Source organism: Chrysemys picta, chromosome 1, assembly GCF_011386835.1.
Source record: "Chrysemys picta bellii isolate R12L10 chromosome 1, ASM1138683v2, whole genome shotgun sequence".
Lineage (NCBI taxonomy): Eukaryota > Metazoa > Chordata > Testudines > Emydidae > Chrysemys > Chrysemys picta.
In genome coordinates this window covers 18,215,069-18,234,987 of record NC_088791.1, presented here as the reverse complement: position 1 = coordinate 18,234,987, position 19,919 = coordinate 18,215,069, and the positions used below count along the sequence as shown (strand labels likewise).

The following is a 19,919-nucleotide window of genomic DNA, read 5'->3' as shown; positions in this document are numbered from 1 at the left end:
CTGCAAATAATTACAAAGAGTCTCAGTTTCATCATAACATTTGCTCCTCCACTTAACCAGGATCATTAATCAAGAATCCAATATTTTGCCATTTCTTTTATAAACTAAAACGTATCATGCATCATTCCCATCACACTGTTCTCATTTATTATTCCATATTGCATGCACAAGTGTGCTAGGCTGTGTACGGAGCGGTCATAACTATAAATGGAAGGGTAACAGCCCTCCTGTGTACAATACTATAAAATCCCTCCTGGCCAGAGACTCCAAAATCCTTTTACCTGTAAAGGGTTAAGAAGCTCAGGTAACCTGGCTGACACCTGACCCAAAGGACCAATAAGGGGACAAGATACTTTCAAATCTTGGGGGAGGGAAGGCTTTTGTTTGTGCTCTTTGTTTTTGTGGTTGTTCGCTCTTGGGACTGAGAGGGACCAGACATCAATCCAGGCTCTCCAAATCTTTCTGAACAAGTCTCTCATATTTCAAACTTGTAAGTAAACAGCCAGGCAAGGCGTGTTAGTTTTTATCTTTGTTTTCTCAACTTGTAAATGTACTTTTTGCTAGGGTGTTTACCTCTGTTTGCTGTAACTTTGAACCTAAGGCTAGAGGGGGGTCCTCTGGGCTCTTTGAGTTTGATTACCCTGTAAAGTTATTTCCATACTGATTTTACAAAGATGATTTTTACCTTTTTCTTTAATTAAAAGCCTTCTTTTTAAGAACCTGATTGATTTTTCCTTGTTTTTAGATCCAAGGGGGTTGGATTTTGATCCACCAGGAGTTGGTGGAAGAAAGGAGGGGGGATGGCTAATTTCTCCTTGTTTTAAGATCCAAGGGGTTTGGATCTGTATTCACCAGGGAACTGGTGAAGAGTCTCTCAAGGCTACCCAGGGAAGGGAATTAGCATTTGGGAGTGGTGGCAGCGGACCAGATCTAAGCTGGTAGTTAAGCTTAGAAGTTTCATGCAGGCCCCCAAATTTGTACCCTAAGGTTCCTAGTGGGGAAGCAGCCTTGACAGGAGCAAACAGAAAGATACTGGGGTGGGATTTTCAAAAGCATAAGAGATTCAAGATCACAAGTACCATTAAAATTGTGCTCCCGAGTCACTGAAAATCCCAGCCACTTTCCTTTCCCCAAACAATTTAGGAGATTTGCAAAGCACACAAGGGATAGAAGAGTACAAACCCCAGTGAAAGTCAGTGACATGCTCCTAAATCATTTAGGTATTTTTGAAAATCTTCCCTTTAAATTCTAATTGAGGCATGACCCTAAGGGCCAGATTTTCAAAAGTGCTCATTTCTCGCCTAAGAACCCAAATAAGTGGCCATTTGTTGCTGAGCTTATTTGGTAATCTGACCATCAGTATCAAAATGGGAGCAGCTGGCTACGGAGCACTTCTGGAAATCTGGCCCTTACACAGGGGCCTAAATGGGAGCTGAACTCTTTTGAAAATCAGACCTCCGTCGTGGGTGCTGAGCGCTTGAAAATCTGACCCGAGCCCTTTGAAAACCTGGCCCAATGAATAAAACAATAGGGTCAGGAAAGATCAGGGTCACAGTAACAAGATCACAGGATCACTCTGTTTTGATGTGGGCACATCTTGTAGACCCATGGAAGTGACAGGTTTATTTTGAGTGGTTATTTCATTTTAACACATCTTGTGGACTACGATCAGGCAGTGAATCAGATTAATGATGGCATAGGAAAGGTACTTGCAGGAGGAATGGCACTCAGCTTCCACGAATTCCAGCCCACACCAGTCCATGCTGCCCTAAAGGTGATTCCTCCAGGCACACTGGCAGGGCATTGTGGGTAATCCTGCACCACTGCTTCCCATGATTCTCCACTGCACCGACTTTCCACTTGGTGTAGGAGAAAAGGGAAGGGATCAAGTCACTTGTTGTGGCTCCCAGATTCCCAGGGCATAGAATCATAGAATATTAGGGTTGGAAGAGACCTCAGGAGGTCATCTAGTCCAACCCCCTGCTCAAAGCAGGATCAACACCAACTAAATCATCCCAGTCAAGGCTTTGTCAAGAAGCCGGGCCTTAAAAACCTCTAAGGATGGAGATCCATCCTGGCACAGATGTAGATCAAATCAAAGCCCAGATGCACAATTGTTTCACAAAAAAAAAAAAAAAAAAAAAAAAAAAAAAAAAAAAGAGTTCCAACTTTCCTTCCCGGTTACTTACAGAAAAACAAGCAACACTGAGGTTTAATATCTCTGCTGCTGTTACTGGGAATCTCCTGAAATCTTTGGACAATAATCCAATTCTATTTAATGTTGTTAAAGTTTTTAGTATTTTACACAAAGCTGAAAGTGAGTCTGATTTGCTTTAGAATAAATATGTTTGACTCAACTTGAGTTTTCAAACAAAACATCAACAATGCATTAGAAACTATGGATTCAGGAAAATATTTGTCTTCTAAATGATATAATAATAGAGAATAAGACACTATCTCTTGAGCTGCAAGAGACATAAGTTTATTGCAATCTCAAGACTATGGAACATGTTCAGTGTCCATTTCTCCCCTTCTCGTATTATTTTCAAGAAAATAGGCCAGTCCTTGCTCACCTCCTTATTGAAACCTTCCTGTAGAGCAAGCAGAATATATAAATAACTTAAAGGTAATGGATTGAAACCATCTCATGGCTTATATCATGCATGGAAAATTCATTTACAGTCTGAATTAGATATCTGAGACTGGAATAAGAAATGTAAGAGAACATTTCAACCCTATAATTGTCTCACATCTTCAGATCTAATTTTTTGCTTCACATCAGATCAGCAAAATTATACAGAGCAGGTTTAGTGCGAGCCAACACATGTTGGTCTTGTAACATTTTTCCTAGTATAATTGAGTCTCATTGTCTGAATGTTAGCCCACCTTTAGGCAATGACAAAAATAATTTCTCTAGTAGGGAAAATGAATTAAAAATCATAGAAAGGTAATTTTCAGTGCTCATTCTGAAGGCAGGTGGAAAGTCATTGGTTGCCTGAGATCAATGGGCTAGCCCCCACCCCTCCTGCAGAGATCCCTGTGGAAGGGGATAGGGGCAGATGCCTCATTAACTTTTCTGCAAAAGCTTTCTAGGACATGTGCATTTCCCTCACCCTGACCTGCCCGACCACATGTGTGGAAAGCCAGATTGGTGGAGGACTTAAAAAGGTCACCTGTAGGGATACAAAACTTAACTAGTTTCCTAAAGCATCCTCCCTCTATGGCATCTATCACAGAATTTATCAGTTTTCAAGTGAAAGGCAACCCATTCTTGTATTTAAAAATTAATCTGAGTTCTTTCTGGCTCATACATTAATCACCTGTAATAAAAAATCTGCAAGTAAAATTCTGCCCTCAGGAACACCTGTGCAGCCCTGTAGTCTCCTACATCGCTCCTCTTGTGTGCTCTAGAACTAGCTTTTCCAAGAAGCAAACAATAAACGTGTCGAGAAATATCTTTTTAAAATTTGTTCTTGATATGACATAGGTAGATATTAGAACTCACCCATTATTACTGTTTTAATGGATTCACTTATTATTTATATAGTCAGAGCACGTAGGAGCCCCAGTCATGAACTAGGGCCCTGCTGCACTAGGTGCTGTATAAACAAAGAACAAAAGGACAGACCCTACCCAAAGAGCTTACAATCTAATAAGTATGAGACAAGAGACAAGAAATTGAGACAGACAACACGGGAGTACAAAGAAACAGTAAGACAGGTCAGCATTACAGACTATGATCTCTACACACAAGCAGACTAACCATTGCCAAGATGACTGATTCCAAGGCCAGAAGGGACCATTGTGATCATCTAGTCTGATCTCCTGTATTACACAGGCCAGAGAACTTCCCCAGAATAATTCCTAGAGCAGATCTTGTAAAAAAAAAAAAACCATCCAAACTTGATTTGAAAATTGTCAGTGATGGATAATCCACCATGACCCTTGGTAAATTGTTCCAATGGTTAATTACTCTCGCCATTAAAAATGTACACCTTATTTCCAGTCTGAATGTGTCTAGCTTCAACTTCCAGCCATTGAATCATGCTATGTCTTTCTCTGCTAGATTGAAGAGCCCATTATTTATTATTAGCTTCTTGTGTAGATACTTACAGACTGTAATAAGTCACTGTGGGGGGGATGGAGTGGGGAGGATTGGCCTGGGGATGTCGCAGGGAAGTTTTACTGGGACCTTCTGCACTGGGAATGGGATAGCAGGGGGTGACTTCACTTGAGGGATGATACCTGAGCCTGTAACCTGAGCCAGGAAGAGGGTTGGGGCCAGGCGACACCTTTGCCCAGGAAACTGGACAAAGGCTGGAGGAGGAGCCAGGGGGAGGCTGGGTGAGACTGCTGGAGGGGGTTTCAGTTTGGAGCGGTCTGGGGAAATGGAGGGAATCCCAAGGCTGGGAACTAAGCTCCCTCCTTCCTCCCCCCCCCCCCCCCCCCCATCACCCTGAGGGACCTGAGGGGTCATAGAATTATAGAATATCAGGGTTGGAAGGGACTTAGGAGGTCATCTAGTCCAACCCCCTGCTCAAAGCAGGACCAATTCCCAACTAAATCATCCCAGCCAGGGCTTTGTCAAGCCTGACCTTAAAAACCTCTAAGGAAGGAGATTCCACCACCTCCCTAGGTAACCCATTCCAGTGCTTCACCACCCTCCTAGTGAAAAAGTTTTTCCTAATATCCAACCTAAACCTCCCCAACTGCAACTTGAGACCATTACTCCTTGTTCTGTCATCAGGTACCACTGAGAACAGTCTAGATCCATCCTCTTTGGAACCCCCTTTCAGGTAGTTGAAAGCAGCTATCAAATCCCCCCTCATTCTTCTCTTCTGCAGACTAAACAATCCCAGTTCCCTCAGCCTCTCCTCATAAGTCATGTGTTCCAGCCCCCTAAACATTTTTGTTGCCCTCCGCTGGACTCTTTCCAATTTTTCCACATTATTCTTGTAGTGTGGGGCCCAAAACTGGACAGAGTACTCCAGATGAGGCCTCACCAATGTTGAATAGAGGGGAATGATCACGTCCCTTGATCTGCTGGCAATGCCCCTACTTATACAGCCCAAAATGCCGTTAGCCTTCTTGGCAACAAGGGCACATTGTTGACTCATATCCAGCTTCTCGTCCACTGTAACCCCTAGGTCCTTTTCTGCAGAACTGCTTCCTAGCCATTCGGTCCCTAGTCTGTAGCAGTGCATGGGATTCTTCCGTCCTAAGTGTAGGACTCTGCACTTGTCCTTGTTGAACCTCATCAGGTTTCTTTTGGCCCAATCCTCTAATTTGTTTAGGTCCCTCTGTATCCTATCCCTACCCTCCAGTGTATCTACCACTCCTCCCAGTTTAGTGTCATCTGCAAACTTGCTGAGAGTGCAGTCCACGCCATCCTCCAGATCATTAATGAAGATATTGAACAAAACCAGCCCCAGGACCGACCCTGGGGCACTCCACTTGAAACCGGCTGCCAACTAGACATGGAGCCATTGACCGTTGAGCCCGACGATCTAGCCAGCTTTCTATCCACCTGGTTGTACCTACAAGCTCTGTTTGGGACTGTGTTCCTGTCCTCTAATAAACCTTCCATTTTACTGGCTGGCTGAGAGTCATGGTGACTCACAGGAAGTGAGGGTGCAGGACCCTGACTCCCCCACACTCCATGACCGTCACCCCTTAAGATTCTCTTGGTTTAGCTAAATAGACTGAGCTCCTTCATCCTACCACTATAAGGTACGTTTTCTAATCCTTTAATCATTCTATTAGCTCTTCTCTGAACCCTCTCCAATATTTCACCAACCTTCCTGAATTGTGAGCACTAGAAGTGGACACAGTATTCCAGTAGTGGTCACACAGTGCTAAATACAGAGATAAAATAACCTCTCTACTCAACCTGAGATTCCTCTATTTATGCACACCAGTACTACCTTAGCTCTTTTGGCCAGAGCATCCTATTGGGAGCTCATGTTCAGCTGCTTATCCACCATGACCCCCCATATCTTTTTCTGAGTCACAGCTTCCCAGGATAGAGTCTCCCATCATGTAAGTATGGCCTCTTGCAGTCTTTGTTCCTAGATATATATTTTTACATTTAGCCATATTAAAACATAATCGTTTGCTTTTGCACCCAGTTTACCAAGCAATCCTAATTGCTCTGAATCAGTGACCTGTCCTCTTCATTATTTATCACTCCCCCAATTTTTGCGTCACCTGCAAACTGCAAAGTTTTTTGTAGGCTTCACAGCAAAAGAGTTTTAAGGAGGGGTTTGCCTCTTTGCTCTCCCTCAGTACTGTGCACTCCTAAATGTATCCTGATAAAAGTGCAGGAGACCGGACTAGATGACCTCTCAAGGCCCCTTCCAGTTCTATAATTCTATTAGAGTATAGTTGTATTCTTATGACTGGATTTGTATCATATACAAGAGAAACCATGCGCTGCAGGGGAAGGATTCTGGGCAGCCCCGAGGGCTCTGTCCAACCCTAAAGAACTATACAGAGTGATGAGGAAGTTGAAGCAGGGAAATGCATAGAGGTGGGTTTATTATTTTGTCTACATGTATACACTTCTATGCTATTAATTAAAGAGCAATGGTGTTTTAGAATCCTGGACCAAGTCTGCCTGTCTGTTGCCTTTCCATCACGTGCCCCTAAGGAGGCAAACTGTAAACCCAGAGTAACCACATGCCTATAGTTCTGGGACAGGATGTGCTAAATCTATGGGCGAGTCTGAGGGATCAGCACTAGTCCAGGAGCTAGGCAGCCAGACTGTGAGTTCCCAGCTCCCAGGTGAGGGGGATCTGCACTCAGAGAGTGAGCCTACAGCCCTAGCCAGGGGGAGTGCAGGCTCAAGAAGTTTAAAGACCACAGAGAGCCCAGTGAGCTGAGCTCCAAATTCAACAGACTGGGGAGCACCCAGCCAGACAGGGAGCTCTGTTGGGACTCTGCATGTATGTGCTCGACAATGAGCCACTCTGTCCAAAAGTGCTATTGCACGAGAGTCTACGGAATCTTTTAGGCATAGTCCCCCACCTCCCTGACTTCATCTGTCCTTCCTGTCCAGTTTATGGCTAGATATTACGGCATCTCACATTCAGCTATGTTTGCTTTTAAAGCGTCTCACATTTATAGTCTTTACATTTGGCAACGTGCCTATTTCTCTTTTACTCCATAGTCTGACACCTGGTTACTTTTCTGGGATTTACCTCCAGGATGTAAATCGGTCCCTCCTCCAGTTCAGCTGTCATTTCCATCCCGTCTTTTTATTGCACAAAAGGTGGCACATTTGGCTTGAATTTCACGTATTAAGATTTATAATTAATGGAGATATCCTACCTCCTAGAACTGGAAGGGACCTTGGAAGGTCATCGAGTCCAGCCCCCTGCCTTCACTAGCAGGACCAAGTACAGGACCAGCCCCAGATCCCTAAGTGGTCCCCTCAAGGATTGAACTCATAACCCTGGATTTAGCAGGCCAATGCTCAAACCACTGAGCAGATTGTGTTTCAATATGAAAATTTCTCCCAGTATCTACTGAAAACCCACTGTAGGGTTACAAAAAAAAATTCTAAATGGAAGACTGATTCTGGTTGGTTTCTTGGAAAAGCACCAACGTATAAGGTCTGCAACATTAAATTTCAAATGACAGATTAATAGCAACTGGGGCAGTGCGGCCAAAAAATAGGCTTATTCACTCAACACTGTTCATTTATTTCACTCTACATTGAATTTTACCTTGTTCTCGACCGAGAGTTAGTTGAGTCATATCTGTGTATAATAAGGCAACATATTTAAGGATGTTATAAGAATCTCTCTGACAATCATTCGCCTTCTTTGATGGACACTATGTACTGGCAAAAAGAAACCCTTGTGCGCAATCTGTGATGCCAGTAGTGCTAGTGCATAGCACTAATGGGGAAAAAAAAACACTGCCCTGTGGATGTGTGTGGGAGTATCTCAGAGCAGCAGAGAACAGAGCCTTGTGGCGCAATTTGTACAGCAGGCTCAATTCTGAAATCTAGAGCTCAACCTCCACACTGGATAAAATACTCCAGTCCGTGATGCACCCTCTTTAAAAAGGCTGAGTTTTAATAGTGTGATGTCCTGAAACTTACTTGGGTGAGAGGAAGAGCAGAGAATTAAAACAGAAGGCTGAGATTCAGCTCCAACATCTGCTGTTGCACACCCTGGTGGAGGAATGTTGGCATGGACGATAGCATTATAGGGTGTGTCTCTCCAGCATGCCCCCTTGTGGCCTGTCGTGGCCCTGCAGGCAACTGCACACAGCGCCCCTTGGGTCTTTACAGACCATTATCCAGATTAGTTCAACCTCTCCTTGCGGGTCTGGTTTATTCACGCATTCTGAAGAGGGTAACTCACTTATTTAGCTGCACTTATTCTAGTACGTAGCTTTGGCCTCACCTTCTCAGCTAGTAACTCTCGGATCTTGCCAGCCTGAAGACTGAATTTGAAGAGCTGGGTTTCCAATGTCCCATGTAAGAGTCCTGGGCAGTTTCCTCCTCTGTTCACGAGGTCCCACCCCCTCTCCAAGGACTGGGTTGTATTTCAGACAATCCCTCTGTCCCTCTCCTTAAGACAGGAGCCTCCTCACTCTCCTCCTTGGGGTGGCAGTTGTAATTTGCGCCAGATGTAGAGCCTCAAGCAGCTTGTCCCCCAGTTGGCCCTTTTCCCAATCAGTCCTTCCACCCTCAGGCAGGGAGGGTTCAGCAAGCAGACCCTCCCCGATAGCAGTCCTGCTGCTGTCTTCTCCCGGCTAACTCAGGGCCCTGCAGGAGCCTTCTTACTCCCTGCAGCAGCTACAGGCATCTGCCCTGCTGTGAAGGAGGGAGCCAGCATTTATGCTGGGCCCTTCTCCCAGCTAATCCCTTATTGGCTGGGTGAGAGGAAGCCCTACCCCTACCCTCTCTGAAATTCTCTAAGTCCTAAGATATAGTAACAAGATTCCTTCTAAATGCTACTTCTTCCTGGGACCCCTTTCCTCTCTCCCCATATCTCCTCAGGCTTTGTATATCAGACCACCCCAGTCTCTTAAAGAGCCACACCATATGATGGGGAGGACTGACCATTAGGCAGTACTGCCCTTAAGAGGCAGACTACCCTGTCACAGCTGGTCAATGTGGCACAAGGCAACCATAATCCCAGCTGCACTGGGAGGCCCACAGCTAAATAGTGCCACCCGACAAGTGCTTTGTCCAGGGAGCGGGGCTAGGCCAGCAGACTCAGAGGGTGCACTGATTCAGCACGGCCCCCTGTACAGGCTGTCAAATGGGCTCCTGTGTTCTCGTGTCTACAAATGGCTGGCTTGGTGGAACCCCCAGGGAGGGCAGTGGTGAGAATATCCGATCATAAGAATGGCCATATTGGGTCAGCCCAATGGTCCAACTAGACCAGTGTCGTGTATTCTGATAGCAGCCGGTGCCAGATGCCTCAGAGGGAATGAACAGAACAGGGCAAGTTATTGAGTGATCCATCCCCTGTGGTCCAGTCCCAACTTCTGGCAGTCAGAGGTTTAGGGACACCCAGAGCATGGAGTTACATCCTGACCATCTTGATAATAGGCACTGATGGACCTATCCTCTATGAACTTCTCTAATTCATTTCTTGAACCCAGTTATACTTTTGGCCTTCACAGCATCCCCTGGCAGCAAGTGCTACAGGTTGACCATCTGTTGTGTGAAGGAGTACACCTCTACCCCGATATAACGCTGTCCTCGGGAGCCAAAAAAAAAAAATCTTACCGCGTTATAGGTGAAACCGCGTTATATCGAACTTTGCTTTGATCCGCTGGAGTGCGCAGCCTCGCCCCCTCCCCCCCGGAGCACTGCTTTACTGCGTTCTATCCAAATTCGTGTTATATCGGGTCGCATTATATCGGGGTAGAGGTGTACTTCCTTATGTTTCTTTTAAACCTGCTGCCTATTAGTTTCATTGAGTGACCCCTGGTTTGTGGGTTATGTGAAGGGGTAAATAACACTTTCTCCACACCATTCATGATCTTATAGACATCGCTCATATCCCCCCCCAGTCATCCCTTTTCCAAACTGAACAGTCCCAGTCTTTTTAATCTCTCCTCCTATGGAAGCTGTTCCATACCCCTAATCATTTGTGTTGATGTTCTCCGTACCTTTTTTAATTCTAATATGCCTTTTTTGAGATCAGGGGACCAGAACTGCATAGAGTATTCAAGGTGTGGGCATACCATGGATTTATAAAGTGGCATTATGATATTTTCTGCCTCATTATCTATCCCTTTCCTAATAGTTCCTAACATTCTCTTTGATTTTTTGACTGCCTCTGCACATTGAGCAGATGTTTTCAGAGAACTATCCACGACTCCAAGATCTCTTTCTTGAGTGGTGACAGCTAATTTAGACGCTATCATTTTGTATGTATAGTCGGGATTATATTTTCCAGTGTGCATTACTTTACATTTATCAACATTGAATATCATCTGCCATTTTGTTGCCCAGTCACTCAATTTTGTGAAATCCTTTTGTAGCTCTTCACAGTCTGCTTTGAACTTAACTATCTTGAATAATTTTGTATCTGCAATCTTTGCCACCTCACTGTGTTTACCCCTTTTTCCAGACCATTTATCAATATGTTGGACGATCCCTGCCCTCCCTCATTGGTGGATTCCCTCTAGGATACAGCTTCACATACTACACTGAAAGAAGCCAGGTAAATATCTAGATCAGCGGTTCACAAACTTTTCCATAGTGAGACCAACCAATAATCACTTTCCATCCAGCTGGAATATAGCCAGGATCCTGCTCCCATTTAACAATATAAGGAGGGCTGGAAGGTCACGACCCCTTGACACCACTAGGGGTCATGACCCTCAAGTTGAGAAACCTTGATCTAGGCCAGGGGTAGGCAACCTATGGCACATGTGCTAAAGGCGGCACGCGAGCTGATTTTCAGTGGCACTCACACTGCCCGGATCCTGGCCACTGGTCCGGGGGGGCTCTGCATTTTAATTTAATTTTATATGAAGCTTCTTAAACAGTTTAAAAACCTTATTTGCTTTACATACAACAATAGTTTAGTTCTATATTATAGACTTAGAGAAAGAGACCGTCTAAAAATATTAAAATGTATGACTGGCACGCGAAACCTTAAATTAGAGTGAATAAATGACGACTTAGCACACCACTTCTGAAAGGTTGCTGATCCCTGATCTAGACAGACAGGGTGAATCAAGTCCAGAAGCCATAAATGTTACCAAATCTATAAGGATTTATACTGAAAAGAGCCTCTATACTCTATTCTCTGCAGGCTGCTTTGCTCATCTTACCTTCTGATCACATTGGCAAGGAGCCAGAGTACACTGCCATCTTACCTGCCACCCTGTTACTGTAACACAATTCACCCCAAGAATACTGTTTCTTCCTTCCCTTTGCAGGGTGCATGAATTTGTGTTACCTGTTTCAGAAATACTTTTGCTGAGCTTAATCCAATTAAGTGCACCCTATGCTATTAAAAGATACAGTTTGCCAAAAGGGGCATCCATAATCTTTAGAGACCCATGAGCTATCTATATTTACATGTGAAATAGGGATTAGCTGCGCATTAAAAAAGCCTCTTTGAGGAAAGAACAAAGTCAGAAGGGATTAGTAGAGATTTCGACCTAGTCAAACACTCTAGTGATCCCGCCAGACTGAAAGAGAGAAGACACTTTCACTCCCTTTGTGCACAAGGATGTGATATCCCAAAGGATCACAGGAATCAGAGAAGGGGAAAAGATTCATTGGGCCACCCCAGTCCGCCTACCAGGTCAGGAGGTTCCCTGCAATGTATTGTGTAGTGCTCTGTGCAGTCTAGTTTTAATGTGTCCAGGGATGAGGCTTCTAACATTTCCCAACAGGAGACTATTTCACCTGTTACTTGGGGTTTGTCTACATGGAGAGTTAGCACACAGCAAGCTGGGTGTGAATCTACAGCGCGCAAGCGCTCCATACACTAACTGGCCATGTGGACCCACCAGAGGTTCTTCAGCACGTTTTGACATACTGTACTCCCCTTTCAAACTCCAGAACTTCTAGTGCGTGGCAGCAGGGTCCATACTGCCAGTTAGTGTGCAGCAGGCTGGTGCGTTGCAGATTCATACACTGCCTTGCTGTGGACTAACTCCCCATGTGGACGAGCCCTTATAGGTATTTTATGTTTTTCCTGCTATTCAGGGCTTGGAAGGGGTTGACGCAGATGCTCAGTTCCTCTCAGGATCCAGCCTATGTTCTTCTTTCCTTAATTGCATCCCATTACTCCTAATGATAGCCTCTTGTGCAGTAAATATTTCCTCTTCCCTCTTTATGTTTACACTCTCCACTGTTTGTGAACGAGCAGCATGTCCACCCTTGGCCACCAGTCAGCCATAACATACAGATTTAGGGCCTGATCCTGGAGCTGTTTCTCACGTGGAGTAGTTCTTGGGCACACAAATACAATCATTGAAGTCAATGGGGTTACTTATATGAGTAAGTCCTATTCAGTTGAAGGCTGAGCTGCGTCCATGGTTATTTCTGTCTCTCCCCCTATATCAGTCTCTCCATCCCCTTCTGCTGTGCTTCTCTGAGCTGGCTCCAGTTTAAGGCTTTAGGCAATGAGATGCCCAGAAATGAGCGCAGCATTCCAGGCAATGTCAATGGCAGCTGTGCAGACTCAGAACTTCTGAAAAATCAGCCCCACTTATTACGTAGAGCCTATTCTTAAGCAGCAAGTTTAAAAATGTTGGCCTAGGCCTACGGAACTGCCCCATCCATCCCCTTTCTGGAGTACTGAGATCCCGTTCAGCAGAGCCCTTTAGCATGTATTTAACATTAAGCACATGCTTAAGTACCATTGACTTGAAGATGAGAATATGCATAAGCACTCTGCTGAAGCAGGATTTCTATTCAATAAAATACATTGTCATTTACAGGTCAGAATGATTGAGTAGCAGATACAGCTATCGCTCGTGCAGTCATAATCTTCCCCTCCTCCTTAGCCACTTCTCCTTACTGCAAGTGGGTCAGGCAGCATCTTTGATATCTTCCCGGTATTCACACCCCCTGACATGCCGATAAATGTTTAGTCCAAACAGGCTAATGGGCGCTAGGCTTTCCCTTGCAGAAAGAAAAGGTCACTCAAAGGGCCTTGAGCTGCTCTAGAAGTAGGCAAGAGGACAGAGATAGATTGTCTTTATCAGTATTTAGAAACAACTGGTTCACAGAAAAACATTGGAATATTTTGACCCAGATAAAATGGAGAGAGCTCTATAATTAGCCAGTTCTCATATAAACTAGGTCAAAAAAACTGCCCTAGCTTTGAGAAGTGGCTCCAGTCCATAGGCTTTGTTGCCTTATAGACCAGTGGTTCTCAACCAGGGGTATGTATACCCTTGGGGGTATGCAGAGGTCTTCCAGGGGATACATCAACTCATCTAGATATTTGCCTAGTTTTACAATAGGCTACATAAAAAAACACTAGCGAAGTCACTACAAACCAAAATTGGATACAGACAATGACTTCTTTATACTGCTCTATATACTATGCACTGAAATGTGTACAACATTTATATTCCAATCTATTTATTTTATAACTACATGGTAAAAATGAGAAAGCAAGCCATTTTTCAAAAATAGTGTGATGTGACACTTTCGTATTTTTATGTCTGATTTTGTAAACAAGTGGTTTTTAAGTGAGATGAAACTTGGGGGAACACAAGACAAATCAGATACCTGAAAGGAGCACAATAATCTGGAAAGGTTGAGAGACACTGATATAGACCATCAAACCATCTGTAAAGCTTCTCTCTTAGGTACTTATACAGCCCCCATCACTGTAGTATCTGAGCATCTCATAATCTTGTAATGTGTTTATCCTCGCAATACTCCTGGGAGGAAGGGCAGTGTTATTATCCCCATTTTACAGATCAAAAATTAAGGCACAGAGAGGCTAAGTGACTTGCCTAAGGTCATAAAGAAAGTCTGTAGTGAAGCAAGGTCATGTGGAGCAGAACACAGGTCTCTCAAGTCCTAATCTGGTGCCCTAATCACTGAACCAGCCTTCATAATGCTACCTCTCCACCTCTCTTTAAAAATCTACCTCTGCTATGATGCCTACAGCTCATTGCCATCTGCCACTGGTTAGGCAAATGACAAGCTGTTATTCCTGCTTAATTCTGTACTTTTTACCATCCTCCCAATCCACCCGCAGCCTTTTTGACTATTTTATCCACCTGTTACATCCTGACAATCATTTAGATGGTGAGCTCTCTGGGGCAGAGAATGTCTTCTTTGTTACACATCTGTACAGCGCCTAACACAACGGGGCTCTGCATCTTGATTAAGTTCCTAGGTGCTTTCTAATAACAATAATATAGAATAATAATCCTCAGATATTTAATGACTTGGATATAATGATAACAATGTGCATGGATCACCCACCCAGCAGATAACGACGGGAATTTACTGTAATCCAGTGAATTCCTAATCACTAGGTTCAGGGTGCATGCCTGGTAGTGAATGCTATCCACGTCCCCATCAGAAACAACATTTGCTGCCCCTTGGCCATTACTTGTTAGGAAGTATCACCCCCCACATAACTTGGCATCACAGAGCCAGGTATGAAGCATTGTGTGTACACACGGCACAATGTCTTCATTTATGTTTCACCAATTCCAACACTCATTGAAATCTGTGGAATTTTTCCATTGACTCAATGGACATGGGACCAGATCCCAAATAATCAGACACGGTTTGCTTTGGCGAAGATGCTGCTGTTTGTCATAGTGACACCTTCAGCCTCTGCCAAATTCTCTTCAGCAGCAGCCCACTAGTGACTACTGGGTTTATTTTATTTCATTTTTCTCTTAGTGGCCATTTTCAGTATAAAAAATTCAAATTAGACAGTGGGCCCTTCAGCTAGAAGAAGTTTTTCCTTTTACAACAAAACATTACAGACGAGCCACACATGGCACTATCATCTGGGGCCTGATCCAATGCCCACTGAAGTCAATGGAAAGATACCACTATTATGGAGTGTGGAATGGGCCCCAACAGAGCAGTACATGTTCTCACAACACCATATATATATATATATTACACAACAGAGGGTGGATGTTGCCATCCTTGTGGTTAAGAATCCTATAGAAAAAGATACACTTTCTATACATTCTCTAAATCCATCCTATTAAATTGAACAGAGAATTATATCCATTATAGAATTCTGTAGTGTGGTTCAAAATCCTATCAAAAGCTTAACATTTTCTATTTAAAATTCTGTGTGTGTGTTTTAGAGTCATTTCTAGAGAACCTCTTTACATTTCTGCATAAGCTTATTGGTTTCACCCCTATTATATTCTATAGGGCTTTTCCTAAAGGGTCCAATGAGTTCCTAATCAGCAGATTTGGGCTGAGGCCTGAGTCTGGGATCACCTGCCCCAGTTTTATAACCCTGCAACTCCAAGGACTTTAATGGAGTTACTCCCAATTTACAGATGCAAAGGTGAGAGAAGACTCAGGCCGTGTGTATGTGAGTGTGAGAGAGAGAGTCCATGATGAGTGACGCTTCGTGCATTTTCAGCATTATTTCAGTGCTTGGTGACAGCACAGGAACAGAGTGGTACAGGAATTCCCACTACTACCTGATTTTGTCTGCCTCAAGGCAGGGGTTATTTCTTCATAAGGGCCCTGCTCTCCTTTAGGACCTGATCCTGCAAGGTGCTGAGCACTTCTCAGAGATGGGACTTCCAAAATGGCAGTTGAAGATGCTCAGCATCTCTCAGCACCTTCCAGGATTGGCCCCTAACACAGTGCTGGTAAACACAGGGATTTCCCCCTTAGTAGTAGTCAGAGTAGTACAAATCTATGTATGGTGGTGCCCAAAGGCCATAATCAGGGCTGGAGCCCCATTGAGCTGGACGTGGTACCAAATAGACAAGGGAAAAACCTTGAACTAAGGGGTTAAATTTGAAGACACAAACAGATGGAAGGTAGGGAATTGCAAGTAGGGTTGCAGCATGAGTATGGTGAAGAATTGGCACAGCTTTGTTAGTTACATGGATTGTGTGTGGCTGAGGGGGTAATTTTTAGTTGGGGGTAGAGGTAGGAAGTAAGGGTGTAGGAAAAGGAAAGAAGAGGAATAGTTATTTCACAGAGCCCCAATGGCTGGATTCACTGAGCTACAGGCCTCTACTGGGATCCCTCTGAGCACAATATGAAAATGGCTTTATGGTGCTGAAGAACTATTACGGAGCCTAGTTTTCTGACTGACTGTGCCATAAGTCTGGCCTTTGTCTGCTCACCGCCATGATTTGGGATCACATTCCTAGACCAGGAAAGGAAGTTACCCCTAATCCCAGGCAGCAGCGGCTCCAGGCACCAGCGCTCCAAGCGCGTGCCTAGGACAGCAAGCCACGGGGGGGCGCCTGCCGGTTCCTGCGAGGGCGGTAGTCAGGCAGTCTTTGGCGGCATGCCTGCAGGAGGTCCGCCGGTCCCGCGGATTCGGTGGCAATTCGGCAGCAGGTACGCCGAATCCGCGGAACCGGGGACCTCCCGCAGGCGCGCCGCCGAAGGCAGCCTGCCTGCCGTGCTTGGGGAGGCAAAAAAGCTAGAACCGCCCCTGATCCCAGGAACAGGAAGAGAAGTGCACCCACACATTTGGGTTTACAAGAATACTGATGTGATCAGCTTTGTTCAGCCTCAGAGATTTGTGGCCTTAATGACATGAGAGACTAAGACATTCTCTAAGGACACTGGTCTCCATAGCTGGCAAACTACAGCAACAGAATTCCCAAATGAAATTCTAGTCCCTAGCAAGGAAACCACTCACATCTGTAGCTAAAAGACACTTTTTTGATGCCAGTCAGGCTATAAAAATAAAATTAGGGAGTTAATTATTTAACTTGCAATTACACTGTGTCTTTGGTGAGACATTGATCCTGCTTCATTATCCTGCTTTATACTAAGGAACTGCCAGGAAACGCATAACATTAAAGGCAGGCATGGTGCCTTCCATCCTTAGATTCTAAAATGCCTGGCCCCAACATGGGCGGCAAGGGAGTATGGGGGAAATAGGCCTTCGCCCGCTCCCTCCTCCCCGCATGGCTTCCCCACATCTTAGTTTGGGCATGGGGGTGGAGCAGAAGCTGCATGTCAAATATGCCTCCCCTCGAATAAAGGTGCAATAAGTAATCTGTGCCTTGTAAAAGGGTAGCACAGATTAACCACGTAGGAGCATAAATAGGGAAGGAACGGTGGATCTTTTATACTTGGTAGGCAGTTGTCACAGGGTGGCTGGCCCCAGTAAATGAAGTAGATTGAGCTCCCCTGTGCTGGAACAGGTGCTCCCATCTGGCCAGTTAAGAGGATGGGCCAGTACCTGGGGGCTATAAAAGAAGCAGGGAGAATTTGAGAGGGAGGGAGACCTGGTGAGTCAGGGTTGCCTGAGAGCACAGAGTACAGGAGCTGCCCTGGGTGAGTCAGGGGTAGGTGAGAACTGCGAGAAACCAGGCAACTGGAGGAGATCTCAGAAGGTGTTTCCTGGGGAAAGGTTGAAGGCAAGGAGAGCATCAACAGGGGTTTACTAGCTAACTTCCCCAAGCCAGACAGCCAGGGCTGGAGAGGACTGAAGGCAGGAGGAGCAGCAGCTGAGGGAGTTGCCTGCTGGCTAAACCAGATAGATGGTGCCAAGGGCCAGAGAGGACTGAAGGAAGGGGAGCAGCAGAGGGACTTACCCACAGACATCTCCACACCAGAGTGCTGGAGCCAGGGGAGTGAGGGATGCTCCCCTGGGAAGGATGGTCTCCCACCAACGAGGTTGTGAGGCTTCCTGCTGGGAAGGACAGGGTTGTACTCTGACTGGGAGAAATGGCAGTCCTGGCAGAGGAATAGGGGAGGATGGACAAGGAGCCTAGGTGTGGTGGAAGACATTGGAGTATAGTGAGGGGGTACTCCCAGCAGGGAGGCTGTAGGAGGTTCCTGCTGGAAAGAGTGGGGTTTTAAGGACTACATGCATTGTGGGAGGTTATTTGGACTTTGCTATGGGACTTTTGCTATAGGCTAATCACACTATGTTTGATGATAAACTGGTTCCCCAGGAGGGGTTTTGTTTACACAAGAGCCTGAAGTGGAGATTGTTGGGTTAACTGAAGGGGGAAACTGAGGCAGACATGCCTGTCATATCATGATCTGCCACAGAAGGTCGCTCCAGGTGTGGACTGCCTTCTCACAGCAGTGTAATGCAGTCATTGGAGCAGTGCAGGGCTCGAGTTATGCTGGAATGCTCCGGAATGTTGTTCCGGCACATTTCTGAAGAGCCGGAAGGGCATTCTGGTACTTCCAATAACTGAAGTGAAGTTTACTTTCCTTATCATAAGGACTGGATTGTCATTCTGGCACTGCTGTTTTAGGACTCAAGTGCTGACTGGGATTCAGGAGACGTGGGTTTGGTTCTCCATTCTGCCACTGGCCTGCTAGGTGACATTGAGCAAATCACTTGCCCTCTCTGCACCTGCTTCCGCCCCCCCACACACCCACACCTGTAAAATGGGAATAACAATACTCACCCTCCTTTGTAAAATGCAGAGCTGTGTGGAGAACAGAAATTCCATTTGGAGAAGGATTATGAGATTTTTAAAAATGGTTTGATTCTCATGGGACCTAAACTGAAAAATTTAAAAATTCACTGCGAAAGAATATTTATAAAAAATTCAGATTGATTTTTTCCTTTTGAAATGACCATTCCTTTTGAATGTAATACTTTTTACTCTTGCATTATAAAATTTTTAAAAAGTCCAAATTGAAACAAAATATTTGAATGTTTCATTTCAAAAGTGTCAAAACAGGACGTTTTGATATTATTGGAGGGGGGGGGGGTCAGCTTTTTTGCCCTACATTAAATTTCAGTGAAATTGTGTCAATTTTGCAAAGTGTTTTGATTTCAATGGAACTGCATTTTCTGATGCAAAATAGTTCCATCAAAGTTTTTTCAACTAGCTCTAGTAAAGTGCTAAGTATTATTTTTCTTTCACAGAACTGGGAGTAGGAGCTGGTCTACACTAAAGCTGCAAGTCGACCTAAGTTACGCTACTTCAATTACGCAAGTTACGTAACTGAAGTCAACGTAACTTAGCGCAGTGTAGATACCGCTGTAAGTTGACCTATGTCGACGGGAGACGTTCTCCCGCTGGCTTACCTTCCGCCTCTCAGGAAGGTGGAGTACAGATGGCGATGGGAGAGTGCTCTGCCATCGGCTTAGCTTGTTTTCACCAGACCTGCTAAATCGAAACCGCTGCATCGATTGCATCAGTGCCGATTTAGCCGTAAGTATAGACAAGCCCTCAGTCTAGCCTCAATTAAAGCCTCCACAACTCCACATATTGCCTCCTTTTTACATGTGGAAAAAATATAGCACAGGGAGGTTAAAGCCTGACATGCAAAAGTAGAGTGACCATGTAAAAAAGGCAATGTTCACTTCTGTCTTGAGAAAATATGAGCTGGAAACAGCTGGGAGAAAAAATGTGGAGCCCCATGATGGTCTCTCTACAGCCCCTTCATGGACTATGATTTACCTAAAGTCAAATTATGAGAAAAGTCCGGGATAGAACCCTGGAGTCCTGACTCCTAATCCCCTGTTGTAGCCAAACACCACATTGACTGCCCTTTTGCGTAAAGAGAAAGGGGCATAAATTAAATACAACTCTACAATGTTTCAGACATTACCAGTATAGCAGCGAATCTATCAATGAAAGGTTCAGAACATCTGTTTTCCTTGTGTGGAATTTTAAAACAGCCTCAGTGCCAATAGGTTGCGGAAGTCTATATCAGGAAAGATCTCTATGGGCATAAGTTTAAAATATGAACTTTAAGTCTCTATTGAAATTTTTCCTCTTTCCTTTGAGTTTCAAGGATGGCTTTACTGCTT

General features: G+C 44.7%; 1 protein-coding gene across 5 annotated transcripts in view; it reads right to left on the bottom strand.

The window, feature by feature from the left end:
• ELAPOR2 (endosome-lysosome associated apoptosis and autophagy regulator family member 2) overlaps window positions 1-19,919 on the bottom strand; it is a 161,524-nt gene that overhangs the window by 76,150 nt on the left and 65,455 nt on the right. The window lies entirely within an intron of this gene.